At 41.6% G+C, this 12859-nt stretch overlaps 1 protein-coding gene across 2 annotated transcripts in view; it reads left to right on the forward strand.

The window, feature by feature from the left end:
• Nucleotides 1-12859, forward strand: part of LOC105204886 (leucine-rich repeat-containing protein 24) — a 130801-nt gene that overhangs the window by 15190 nt on the left and 102752 nt on the right. The window contains exon 1 of one of the 2 annotated variants that reach the window (XM_011174154.3): nt 2-488. The exons of the other annotated variant lie outside the window; for it this stretch is intronic. The gene's annotated coding sequence lies outside the window, so the exon portion shown is untranslated. Of the gene's footprint in view, nt 1; nt 489-12859 lie in introns of those variants that run through there. 2 annotated transcript variants of the gene reach the window in all.

Raw genomic sequence — 12859 nt, forward strand, 5'->3', positions numbered from 1 at the left:
GGTCGGGGTGTTGTCGGAAGGGTGGAGGTGTCAGGCGCCAGTCGCTGCGCGAACGCTGAGCTTGGGATTTCTGTCGTCCTCGCGATTTGTTTTTACGCTCCCTCCGCCTCCTCCTCTTCGACTTCTCGTTATCGTTTCTGTAACACACACTCTCCCTCTCTCTCTCTCTCTCTCTCCCTCTCTTTCTCTCTGTCCTCTCGCGTTTAGTCGATCGGGATCGAGAGATCATCCCGATGCACGTGACCTCGTTTGTTTTTTTTCTGTGATCTCGGTGAAGATACACCCGGACGTACAAAGAGGGGTGGTTGTTTTCGCGTGTGCTCCAGAAAAAAACTTGGAGTGAAAGCCGGCAGTGCGTGGAAGGATGTAGATCTTGTGCCTCCTGTCTGGTGAGAGGAATCTCTCGAGGGATACTGGAAGATACCGCGTCCTCTCTTTGAGGATATCCGCGGCCATGGCGAACGGCGTCTCGTGACGATTCGCGAGAGGTAAGTCGCACACCAATCTCGATCGGTCGTTTCGCGTGTTCCGAAACCGTTGGAGAGTACACGAGAATCTCGCATCCTGCAAAAATCGTTGTTCCAATTGTTAGCACGATGGATGCCACGATCAACGTTCGCGATTGAAACATTCCCATTCGATGATGCAAATTTACTCGTTTACCGTTGCGATGGAGTTTGAGAAAGTAGTGTAAACCCGCTTAACGGGTGCCCCTTATTTGATTTAAGAATTTGAGGCGAGAGGTGTAAACTTGATTGAGAGTTTGGAGGGAAGTTGAAGAGTCCCGTGAACTCGGTTAAAAGAAAATGTAAAAAGGTAATGCGAATGTAATAACGAGTTTGAGTAGAAATTATAAAAGAGCGACGCGAATCTCGCGATGCGGGCTTTCGCGGGCACCCCGCCCCCCCCCCGGGTGCGAGAGAATTTAATCGCGCATTTAGAATGTATGAATTTAATCGCGAATCAGAAGGAGGCTGGAGGGGTGAGGGGAAGGTGTAGATTTAATTGTAGCTTTGGCTGGGGAAAAAGGTGACGTAAATTAAAATGCTGGTTCACGGGCGAATTTAAAGAGTACCGTAAATTTAATTGCGCGATAGGACTGTTAAAACCGTACGGACCCGGCGGGGAAGTGGCAGTGCAATAATTCAGTTGAATTTGCTGTATCCACTTAGACATGCTCGACTTCGTCTCTCTCTCTCTCTCTCTCTCTCTCACTCTCGTGTAAAATGGCGTGAGTACCATTATGCGGCGACTCTGTGGTCTCTGTTACATCCGTAATGAATCGAGTAGGCCAAATTTGTAGTTAGTCCGTTTTGTCGAAACTAATGGTAACGCCGCGAGGACGATGGCAGTTGCCGTTTTCGAGAATGGGAATTGCTCCCTTGTAATCGTCCACTCCGAGTCCTTTATCCCATTAGTCGGCCCGTGCGTGCCACAGGGATCGGCTGAACGGTAGTGGGTTAATCTATCTTACGTCGCGGTTAAATCGCCAGAATTAATGTTTAATCGCGACGATCAATCTCGCTATTTTAATCGATAAGCGTCACCATTACTCGACGAAGCGCGGCAACGGCGTGGCAGCGCGTTGCCAGAATTCGCCTCGCGTAATCACTGCAGGCAGTTGGTCGCTTCTTGCTCGTCACGTCGTAACATAATCACTGCCGCGCGTCGCAACCGCCTCGACACCGCAATTTCTGTTGTATCACGCTTATTAATCGGCATAAGCGCCTGCCTGCCGGCTTTTTCATCGCGCTCGCGTTTCCGTGCAAAATTACGAGTCGGCGTGGCGCGGCAGTGAGAAGGCGTCCCCTTCACCGCGCGGTTTATCCTCGTTCGTTCGTCTCGCCGAATTCATCATCTCGCGCCGCGCGCAAGTCACGCGATACCATTCGCATATCCAGGTCATGCATCGCGTGTCCTCGTCCCCTCCTGCCCATTCTCACCCATTCGTCGCCTTCGTTCGGAGAGTTTCTTTCCGTTTGGCAACGAGAAGAAGAGCAGTCGATTAAACGAAATTAACGGCTTCGCCGCAATGCCGATCGGGGAGGTAATTAGAAGAGAGGGAGGAGAAAGGATGCCGCGATCCCCGGCGCCCACTTCTTCTTTTTTTTGTCCTCTTCAAATGTTCCCACCACAATAATAGCATCTCCGTGAAAAGTCGAATATGCGCGAGCCATTCGCGAATACGGGGAAGCCGTGATATCCAGGGATTCGTGAAATTTAGGAGCGCGATGTTGGAACCGCAAAAGATAAAAGCTATAGGGGGGGGGGAAAGGGGGAGAGTTATGGATAGGTTTTATCGTTCGGATTCTCGCGCGCGCGCGAGTAACTTGCGATTTGTAGGAGGGGAGGAGTAACGCCGTGGATGTTAGAGTCTCCGTGAAAGCTACGATTCGCGGAATCTAATATACGTGGCAAGCAAGATAGCGACGGCAAGCAAAACCTGTAAAGGTTTCGTGGAACGTATAGGATTCGCGGAAGGAATCTGCGGAACCTGAGATCCGCCGAGGAACCTACTGCTGTTTGCGCGCCGATTATTCGCGGAACTTTAAATTTTCACGAAAGCCTGGTAGGATCCCTAGGCTTGAAATTCAAGGAAGCTGGAATATGAACGATCGAGATTTCCCAGAATTTAAGAGGATTGAAATCGAGAATCTTCCGCGGCGCGTGTGTGGGCCGAAGCGTGAAACGTGGGTGATATATAACGGAACTTAATCCACCTTTGTCATTCACATGCAGATGACACTATCGGCGAGTAATCCATCGCGGAAACTTGCGCGATTCATAGTCACGTGGGGAAACTTTCCACTTTCGCGTGAAACGTGACGCATGTCGAGGAATCTCGCCTCGATAGCCTCTGAAAAGTATCCCACGCTCTCAGCGAAACTTCTCTGCGTAAACCGAGAATAGCTTTTCGCAATTTTACATAAATCATTAACATGAATTTCGTCATAGCGCGACAATCGACGAATATTAAATTTGCGTGTAAACTTGAATTTTATTTTTATATATAATAATAACTGATATTTTCAATGCATGAACATTTTTAATGCTCGCTGCGGTTACGTTTTGCAATCATAATGTTCGAATTTTTAACAATGAATATTGAAACGAATATCGAAATTTAATATCGAAATATCATATCTCGGCTACGTAACACGTCGAAAAACAATTCGGTAAATCGGTGTTCAGGAAATATAAAAATCGAAAATAAGAATAAATGGAATGTATTACAGTTTAAATTCCCGCGGTCCATAAAACTATTCGCATTTTTCATCATTCCGGTTCAATTATTAATTTCAGCTCGATTGAAGCGGCGGAGTAGCTGTTCCCTTTTGTTCGAGTGCTTTTAATATTGGGATGCGCTGAATCCGATGCTGCGCGCGTTACTTATGTAATTGTTTTGGCGCAAGAGTGAAAACCGAGGGTTTGTAACCCTTAGTAACCCGAGGGGCAGACCGACTGTGCGAGTGGCGCGGCGCGGGCGGCGGGGGGTTATCGACCAAGTGGTGGTCTGGTTTTTCGGCCCGGCGACTCGGCTGTGGGGTGTCGACTTTTTCCGCTTGAATTTCCGCCGGATTTTGACACGCGCAGCTGGCTGAGTAAACAGGATTTATCGATTTCTTACATTCCAACCCTCCCGGCAAAAAGCCGTCGTCGGATAACTGTTTCTTCTCGTTTTTTTTTTCCGCCCGAATTTGTTAGGCAAAAAGCTGACGGGGTCGATGTGGCGGTGGGGAGTAGGGCGCAAAAGGAAAGAGGGACAATCGATTTTTCGAAGGATATTTAGAAATAATTGTAGGGAATAACTATCTCGCGCGCGTGATAGAAACGACAAATTGAAAATACAATAACGGGACAATATTGAAATCCTTTCTGATCCAGCTGAGATTAAACCGTAGAGAAAATGTATCCGAACACACAGTAATTGATACTGACAGCGCGGTAATAATTAGCATAAACAATAACCATTAATTCTACAACGATAACTAATCAACTGCTCGTTGGACTAGGCTTCCCTCATATTAAATTTCACTGCTTGTTCGAAGAGTAACCGCGTACCTATTAATATGAATATTAATATACTAATAGGTACCGTTACATCGAAACGTGTTACAAGTACGATTACATGACAACGTGAGTTAATATAATACTTGGTTTATCGGCTCTTTGCCTTTCAACTCGCTTCATTCGAAACTTTTCCAACTTACTCGGTTTCGGAAATTCTAAATGAAGATAACGAAAGTTGTAAAACTTTCGTAACGACCATTCCCTTTTAAGGTCGGATACGCGCGGAGGGACGACTCTGCGGGAAAGACATCGAAAGATCGAAACGGACGGATGGAAATCCATTTGTCGGCGGTCGCGCGGCCGGCAGCAGCAGCAGCGTCGCGATATTTTCTGGGACACCCCGTGTGGAAACCGCGAAAAATACCGGCGCGCGACGTAAATATCTGTTGTTACGCCGCGCTTCTTTCACATGTAAATTCCGCAGGACGCATATAAATTGCATTGTTACACGCATTGCCAAGATTTTCCTTCGTACGCCCGGGATTTTTCGTCGATGATACGGCAACCCTCAAAGTCGCGATTGTATTCCATTTTTACGCAAATTTTGCGCCGCGAACGAACGCATATTACGGCGAGCAAACGTAATTGCACCTCATTTCGTCATTATGCATAAAAGTTATTTCCAGCGTATAGTACGTGAATAGAGGCAAACCTTAATTAACATCGTACTCGATCTCCAGTATTAATATTAATTAGACTAACGGCTTTTTTTTTTTCAATACCAGAACGAGAAATTATTTCAAAGCACATAGCTGTTCGCTCGTAATAATTCTGGAGTCTGATTTCGTTCAATCGACTGGCCGGCCGACCGGCAGGTCGAAAGAGGTCGGGAATTGGCCGGAAAGTTCGAGGCAGGTGACGGAAATGCGGTCCGCTTCCTGTATCGAACAATCGGAACGCGGCGCAACATGCGTGACGAGCCGTTCAAAGGCACACGCAATTTGACGTATTGTGGAACATATGCTAAGGCTGATACCCCGCCATTGGACAATACATCCCTCCTCGCTCGTGTTTGCGTTACACCGACTATCAATTCTTAGGAATATGTACCGGATGTCCCGCTAGCTCTCTCGTAAAGCGATACGAAGAGAATAATAATGATGCTTACATATGTATAAGCACGGAAACGTCGAGAAAATAATATAGGGTATGTACATTTATGATTAACGAGAGTTCCAGAGAGAATCAACGATAATTACTCGATACGATAGTCGCTGCAATTTCGACATGACGTTTTGATATGTATATATATTCCCTCACAACATTTTTCCGCTCAAACCTTTTTATTCCTCGATCCTTAACTTTTCTCAATTGTTTTCGTATCATTGCGTGAAGTCGGGACAATTACACGCGCATAAAGGTGGCCTTTAATTAGTTACGAACTTCCGCTACAATGCCATCATTTTTTAACGAAGCTCATTCATTAGTGCGCAGCCTGTTATCAATTACAGTTCGTCAGTATTAATTGGCGGCTGCGTCGAGAAGTGCGGCGTGAGGGCGCGGGCTAAGAAAAGTTTCTTCTTTCCGACATAATTAATTCGTCGGATATCGAAACTATTTTTGATAACCGCGTGACAAAAAGCGAAGAGAACGAGCGCGTTGTCCGCCCATTGTCTCGTATTCAATTGTCATTCGAAACGAAATTTAATTAAGACTCTCGAGGGTGATAAGCATAAGGACACGCCAAGCTACACGGGAACGATACGCCGCGTAATAGTCGCATAAAGGGAAGACATATTTTTAGCTCATCGTTTATCGCGCGAATGCCCCGCGTGGGTTACAACCGCTATTGTTACGGTTACTAAACGCACGTTTCCTGTAACGGCGGATATCGCAACAATGCGATTCCTCTCGGAAGGTCGCCGCCGAGCGTTCCGCTATTTCACATCGATAGGATCTCGTTTATCTCCCCTCGAGGCCACGAGCTGTAGCTGTCTCAAAGGATTAGGATACGAGGGTTACCTCCTTCGTCCTCGGCTACAAATATTTCGGCGAAAGATAGTGTCTCCCGTGCGATTGCGGGTCCGATATTCAATTTAGGAGACGTTCGTGACGTTACTCTTCTCGCTGTCCGTCTAAAAGAAATCTCGTGTCCGTGATTTTGAAAAACAAAAAAACAAAAGAGACGATTCGGCGTGTTTATAAGTTCTTATTGATGCATAATGCAATAATTCCCCAAGACGCCATAATCGAGATGTGTGATAGCAATTTTAAACCGTTGTTCCGTAATAATTAAATATCAAAGTTAAAATGTTATAGTTATATTATAAATAATATAATATTATAACGTAATGCCATAACTTTAAAATCACGTAATTGTTTATTGAAAATTCTAAATGTATATCTTCATGTTGACATCGCATAATTGCAACAATTCAGTACAAATCTAATTGTTAACAAACTGAATTAAAAGTGTGCTCGGAGTGTGTCGCGACATCGGAGGATAATGCGTATCTCGCGATCTTTCCACCATACAGGTTGCAACCATTATCGATGCACTTTGGCGCATCAACTTCGCAGTCGGGTTGTCACGGGCACATAAATCAAGTGATATATTTTCCTCTCAGTGGGACGATAACGGGGCGGCCATAAATGTGGACTTAAACTCCTTTACGAGAATCCAAAAGATAAACTGGCAGGGTGCCCCCTGCTCACTCGTGCCTCTCCTCGCCTTTCCTTCGCCATTTCTTTCCTCAGCTCCGGTGAGACTCGCGATGCTCGATACGTCCATCGCTTTCTTGCGCCTCGATTCAGTGCGCTTCGTGAAATCCTAGAATGGTGGTAATGACGAGTATCGGGTTACCCCTTTCCTTAAAGCGTTTTGATCGATCTGGAACGGAAATCCTGGATTCTCTTGCGGAGGGAGTGGGGGGAGGGGAAGAAAATTCGAGGAGTAAAGTGAGAGTCTGACTATGAGTTGGATATAAAACCGAAACCTAAGTTCTCCATTTCCATACTTTTGAGAGCAGCGAGTAGGAAATTTTCAAAGTTTTACTATCTTGAGAGAGAGCGAGAGAGAGAGAGAGAGAGAGAGAGAGAGAGAGAGAGAGAGAGAGAGAGAAGAGAGGGAGAGAAAAGAGAGGGAGAGAGAGAGAGAAGGAGAGGGAGAGGGAGAGAGAGGAGAGAGAGAGGGGAGGGGGGAGAGAGAGAGAGGGAGGAGAGAGAGAGGGGAGAGAGAGAGGAGAGAGAGAGAGAGAGAGAGAGAGAGAGAGAGAGAGAGGGGGAAGAGAGAGAGAGAGAGTCAATTTACTTTTATTAAGTAATATATATAATATTATATGCTTACTAAAATCTTTTAAACCGAAAAGAGAGGTTGAAAATACTCATTTAAATGAAGAAGTGGCCAACAAAGGTCAAAGCGGATTTTAGTACTTAAATAATATTTTCTATGTGACTTTATACATTTTCCAGTTTCTCGACCTGCACGTCGTTACTCTCCGTCTTAAAACAGAACTCTTAGATGTATATAAAGTCACACGGAAAATATTATTTGAGCAATAAGATCCGCTTTCACGTTTTCTTGATTTAAATGCATTACACACTTTACCGTTTCACGAGTTACATTTAATTATCGCTTAAAAACATTCAATTTTTCCAATTAACCATTTAATTGTCGCGTACAATGCATTTAACATACAATTGTATTTGAAAAATGTTTATAAAGTTATAAGAGTAAAACTGGCGTGTAATAATATTATAGGCGAGCAAATGTCTGAAAAAACTTTTTCACGCCATGATTTTGTATAGTTGCACTCGAATCGCCATCGCGACCGAATGTCGAAACGGAAGATTGAAATTCTTTTCCGGCCAAATGTATCTTTAGTTTCTTTGCTGTCGGTCCAGCGAGATCCGCCATTATTTCTCTTGTGCTCGCGTACTCATCCGGCCGTTCGGTCGTTGGCGCGATTTTCACTTGCTCGTAAAGTAACAATGTTTACAAGGGAGGCTTTGAGAGCAAACTTCTTTCGTGTCTTCCATCAAAGAGAGCATAAAGCGATCCGGCGACCCGCGCGTGACATAATATTTGCTGCCCTTTTGTCCAATGGAAATCGCTTCCGCCCTTTGCCTCCGCCCTTGCCTCAAAAAGAGAGGAGCATTAAATATTCCTCGGTACACGCGCGCGATCCTTCTTTGTCTATCATTTACGTCTTTCAGCTTTCCGTCAGTAGGAATATTTAATTGTTGCATCGAATGGTAATCTTAGCACATGCATTTCTCTGTGCTGGCGCGAGTCGTTGAAACAAATGGTAAATAATTGATCAGTACGTAACAATGAGCTAAAAGGCGTGGAAAATGTTCCGGAGCAGCGGAGCAGCCGCCTGGACTTGAGGTAGAAAAAGTTTACTGAATAATTGTTACAAAAAAAAAAAGAATGAATAAAACTTCTGCGAAAACGCTGCATTTTATTGCTGCGGCGATGCAGCAGGGGTAACTGGCTAACTTCATTCGGTGCACGAATTGTGAGTTGTGAGGAGAAATAGTGTTTTTGTCCACTGCAGCAGAGCCATCCAATTAATCACGACACGCGAATTTTGAATCGACGCTTATTTGATTTTTCGTTGCGAAAACTGTCGCAGTCGTGATTTCCCGTTTTTGGAGCAGCGTTCCATGAAAAGTTCCGCGACTCCAATTTTCCGACGTTGAGCGATTCCAATCGAGATGGAAGTCCGCATGAATTTAGCCCATTGTCTACTTTTCTGTGAACTTAAGCGAATACATAATGCTCTCTTCGACTGAAAGAACGATTTTGCTCTTGCCGCTGATGCAAAATTTTCGCGTGAAAAAGTGAGGCCGAGAGCTTTCGACACATCTTAACTAAATAAACGTATACGTGTATCGCTTAACATAATCGCTTTCCGTTAGGACAAATTAAGAGATGCATAGAAATGGTAAATTGACGATGAAATAATTTCTTGTAGGGAGAGAAAATTATTTCCACCGACGCGAAATCCCATGGGCAAGCGCGACGTCCTTTACGGGTTTACGACTACGTAATCCAATAATCCGTCCAATATTACGAGTGCTTCGAGTATCTTCCCTCAGGAGACACAAAATAACCGTTATCAGGCGCACAATTACGAGCGCGAATCTGGGGATAGTTCGCATAATGATCGGTTCCGCGCACATGTCCACTCTCGGCCAGGGCTTACGATAATTTGATAGTATCGATATTTTCGCCCAATCGAGATGGAAGTTCGCGCGAGAGAATTTAACCCGTTGTCTATTTTCCTGAACGTGATGATACGTGACGCTATTCGGCTGAAAAAGCGATTTAATGATTATGCGAACTTTTTGCTATATTACTCAATAATATTGTAAAATACGGTGACTTTTTTTGGTATTGTGTACAGTGTTCACGTACAATCAGAGAAAAATTGTTTAAATTGATGAAATCGCTTCTTTAACCAGATTTTTTTCAAGTCGAAGCGAAAATACCTTTGAGGAGAATAGAAATTTATTTAATTTCAAGAAATGACGTTGTTCGACCCCTTTCAAAGTAAATAAATTATTCGTTTCATTTTAACAAATAATTTTTTAATTGAAAGAAAAGCACCGACGGAAATGTAAGAAATAATTCAATTGTTCTGGTTTGAAAAATATATTTCTTTCATTTGAAAAAAAGATTTGCTTCGCTATCCAAACTATCTCTTTAAATCTAACAAAAGGAACGATCAAAAATTTTTTTCAAATCAAAGAAACTTTTCTTTAATCGTGTAACAATGAACAAATTTCTTTGATTCAAACAACCATTTTTTTCTTTTTACTCGAAGAAACCTTTCTCCGGGTGCGTCGTAATAATCAGTACAATTTTACGCGAGTAATTGATATTGCTAAATATCGAACGAAGAATATCGATACTTTGTAAAAATTTAAGCATCCAAGATTTGAGATATATGCGAATCTCTCGATGAAAGGACGTGCAATCGAACACTCGTCGAGAAATAAGCGAAAGATAAAAGTCGCCGTAAAACGACCGGTTCCAATCCGATCGGTCCTTTTTCACGGCCGGCGACACTTTACGACGACGAAACTTTAAATACTTTCCACTCCTGCGATCTTTCAGGGAAGATCCTTCATAAGGCGCTTTGAGCGGGAGAAGGGAAGGAGATTATCGATGTTAATTAAGAATACAGGTGTCCCTGGCACCGTGCTCGGTCTTAAAAATAAATTGACGCTTCGGCTGGATTATTCTCGGGAAGAGCAGTGTTTAAATTGTAAAGACGAGTTTTAATCGTTAATTAGTCGTCGAGCAAAGTCGATGTTCACGATTTTTTTCTCTCGCTGAACGTAAAAATAAACTTGTTTTTATTACCGACGGGAAAAATGTAAAAACGTGCGCATGGTATACACACGTGGATTTGCGTTCGGAAAATTTTCCACTAATTTCTCAAATCGACACTTTTTTATATTTATTTTTTCCCTCGATGGAAAAATATGTAGCTGCGTACAACGTCGTTAAGTAGACTTTTCGAAGAAAACTTTTGTTCTCGATTGAAAACGCGCGTGTGTCGGTCCGAGTTTTGATTTTGAGATTCAGATTATCTCGATTGACCACTGATGTGAGCTGCCTGTGCGATAATAAATTATTCCGAGCACGTGACTGCGTAAATAATTCCGTACGACCGAGTTCGAGGCGTATCGATCGTTGCGGCTACGGGAAAATGGAAATTCGCGAAAAATGTATGTTCCTGGTAAAATCAGCGATACGTTGCGCGGGCTCCATATTTTTCTTTGACGTCGCTTATTGCGTGCATTAATAACGTTCTGGTGATCGTGTGTCGGAAAGACATCAATCTCGCCCAAGTAGTTTGGCGAGAAAACCCTTTTTGAGTCGCTGGTATTTGGATATTTGCCCCTCGAGACTCCGTGTATCTCTCGATCCACGAAATTCTCCGTGAAATGTCTCCTCGATTCTTTTTTTATTTTAACGACATTAAATACATATATTGGTAGTCGTTTATCTACAAAGAAGAAAATTACCCCACAAAAGTAATCGGTGAAATTTTCTTGCGAGCTCCTTAAACCTTTTCGACGATCGGAACGGATAGTCCACTTTACTTAACACCACCGGAATGAAAGTAACCGCCGCTTTACTTCGTAAAGGAGGATCATTTGAGGTGGAAAGATGGCGGCGGGGATTACCTTGCGCACCGATAAGGGGAAATAACAAAAAGCGCGTCGCGAGAGACATGCGAGAAAATGAAGCTTGGGGGATAATATATCGAGCGTGATTGCGCGATAAAGTATTATGTTGCATATAACTGTAGATTATACTGCCATCTAAATGGATATTGTATTTTTTTATTTCTCTCGAGATGAATATTGTAATTTAATAAAAATTCGCTTATCGCTCGCAAGATGCGATTGACAGTTCCGTATAAGAACGTTTTCTTATATGTGTATCGATTCAACGTCGGAACGAGGCACGTTTATTTATTTAATCCCCTTTTTTCTGAGGCTCAGGAAATAAGAATGAAGCTCTCGAAAAAGTACATTGAGAAAAAAAATATTTTAAAACAAAAAAATCAATTATTTACTTGATAGCTAATAACTTATTTATTTGCAGTTATGTTACAAATTTTTTAATTAAAATATTTTTATAAATAACCATTCAAATAGATATATATTTATTAAAATTTAATAACTTTTTCTCTCAGTGCACCGTGAGACTATTTTTACATTCAAGTTAATGATGTTTCTCAATCTAAAAGAAGAACCATTTAATTAAGTTTAATAATTTATTAGTATATTTGTAAAATATATAGGAAATTTAATTGTAAAAAATATAAAAATACAAAGTTTTAATATGTTTATTTACGTTTTAATAAATAAACGTATTAAATACAAAGTTTTAATGTGTTTATTTATTAAAAACTAAATATTTTTATTTAAACAGAATAAACAGATGCTTGCATCAAAATATGAACAGTCTTGACAAATATATTTTTTTTATTTAAAAAAGTTTTCAAGTTAAAAATTTCTTAATTAAAATATTTATATAAATAAAATAAAGAAATAACTTTTAATCGAGTAATTTTTTCTTGCAATTCTAGAAAATATTTACGCTGAGAAAAAGAATTGCTGAATGAATATTTAATAAATATTGGTTTGAATAGTTGCAATGAAATATTTCCTGAATATAAAAGAAATTACATTTAAATGATTCTCACACTAAATAAATATTTATTTACATTTAGTAAATATTTTATTACAACCATTCAAATAGATATTTATTAAAATTTAATAATTTTTTCTCTCAGTGTACCGTGAGACTATTTTTATGTTCAAGTTAATGAGGTTTTTTAATCTAAAAAAAAAAAAAATTTAATTAAGTTTAATAATTTATTAGCTTATTTGTAAAATCTGTAGGGAATTTAAATGTAAAAATATAAAAATACAAAGTTTTAATATGTTTATTCATTAAAAATTAAATATTTTGATTTATACAGAATAAACAGATGCTCGCATCGAAATACGGTCTTGAGAAAATGTTTTTTTTTTCCATTGAAAAAAGTTTTTCTCTCAGTGTGCACTTGATTGCCAGGACACTTTCAGACCCGAGCAAAACATTGTCGTCGGAATTGGCGAATTTTCATGTTTTTAAGTTCGAGAAAAAAACCTTTAAGAGGCGACCGTGGCGGCGGCGGTGGTGGGCGCGTCTCTGGCTGAAAAATCATTTGCATATGCACACTTCGTGCAGATTCCACCCTTAAAATATTCCATCCCCGTATCTCCGCTCGAAGTATTTCTTTGAGCAACGCCTCGTGGCCTCTCCGCACGAATTACC

Source organism: Solenopsis invicta, chromosome 16 (genome assembly GCF_016802725.1).
Source record: "Solenopsis invicta isolate M01_SB chromosome 16, UNIL_Sinv_3.0, whole genome shotgun sequence".
Classification (NCBI taxonomy): domain Eukaryota; kingdom Metazoa; phylum Arthropoda; class Insecta; order Hymenoptera; family Formicidae; genus Solenopsis; species Solenopsis invicta.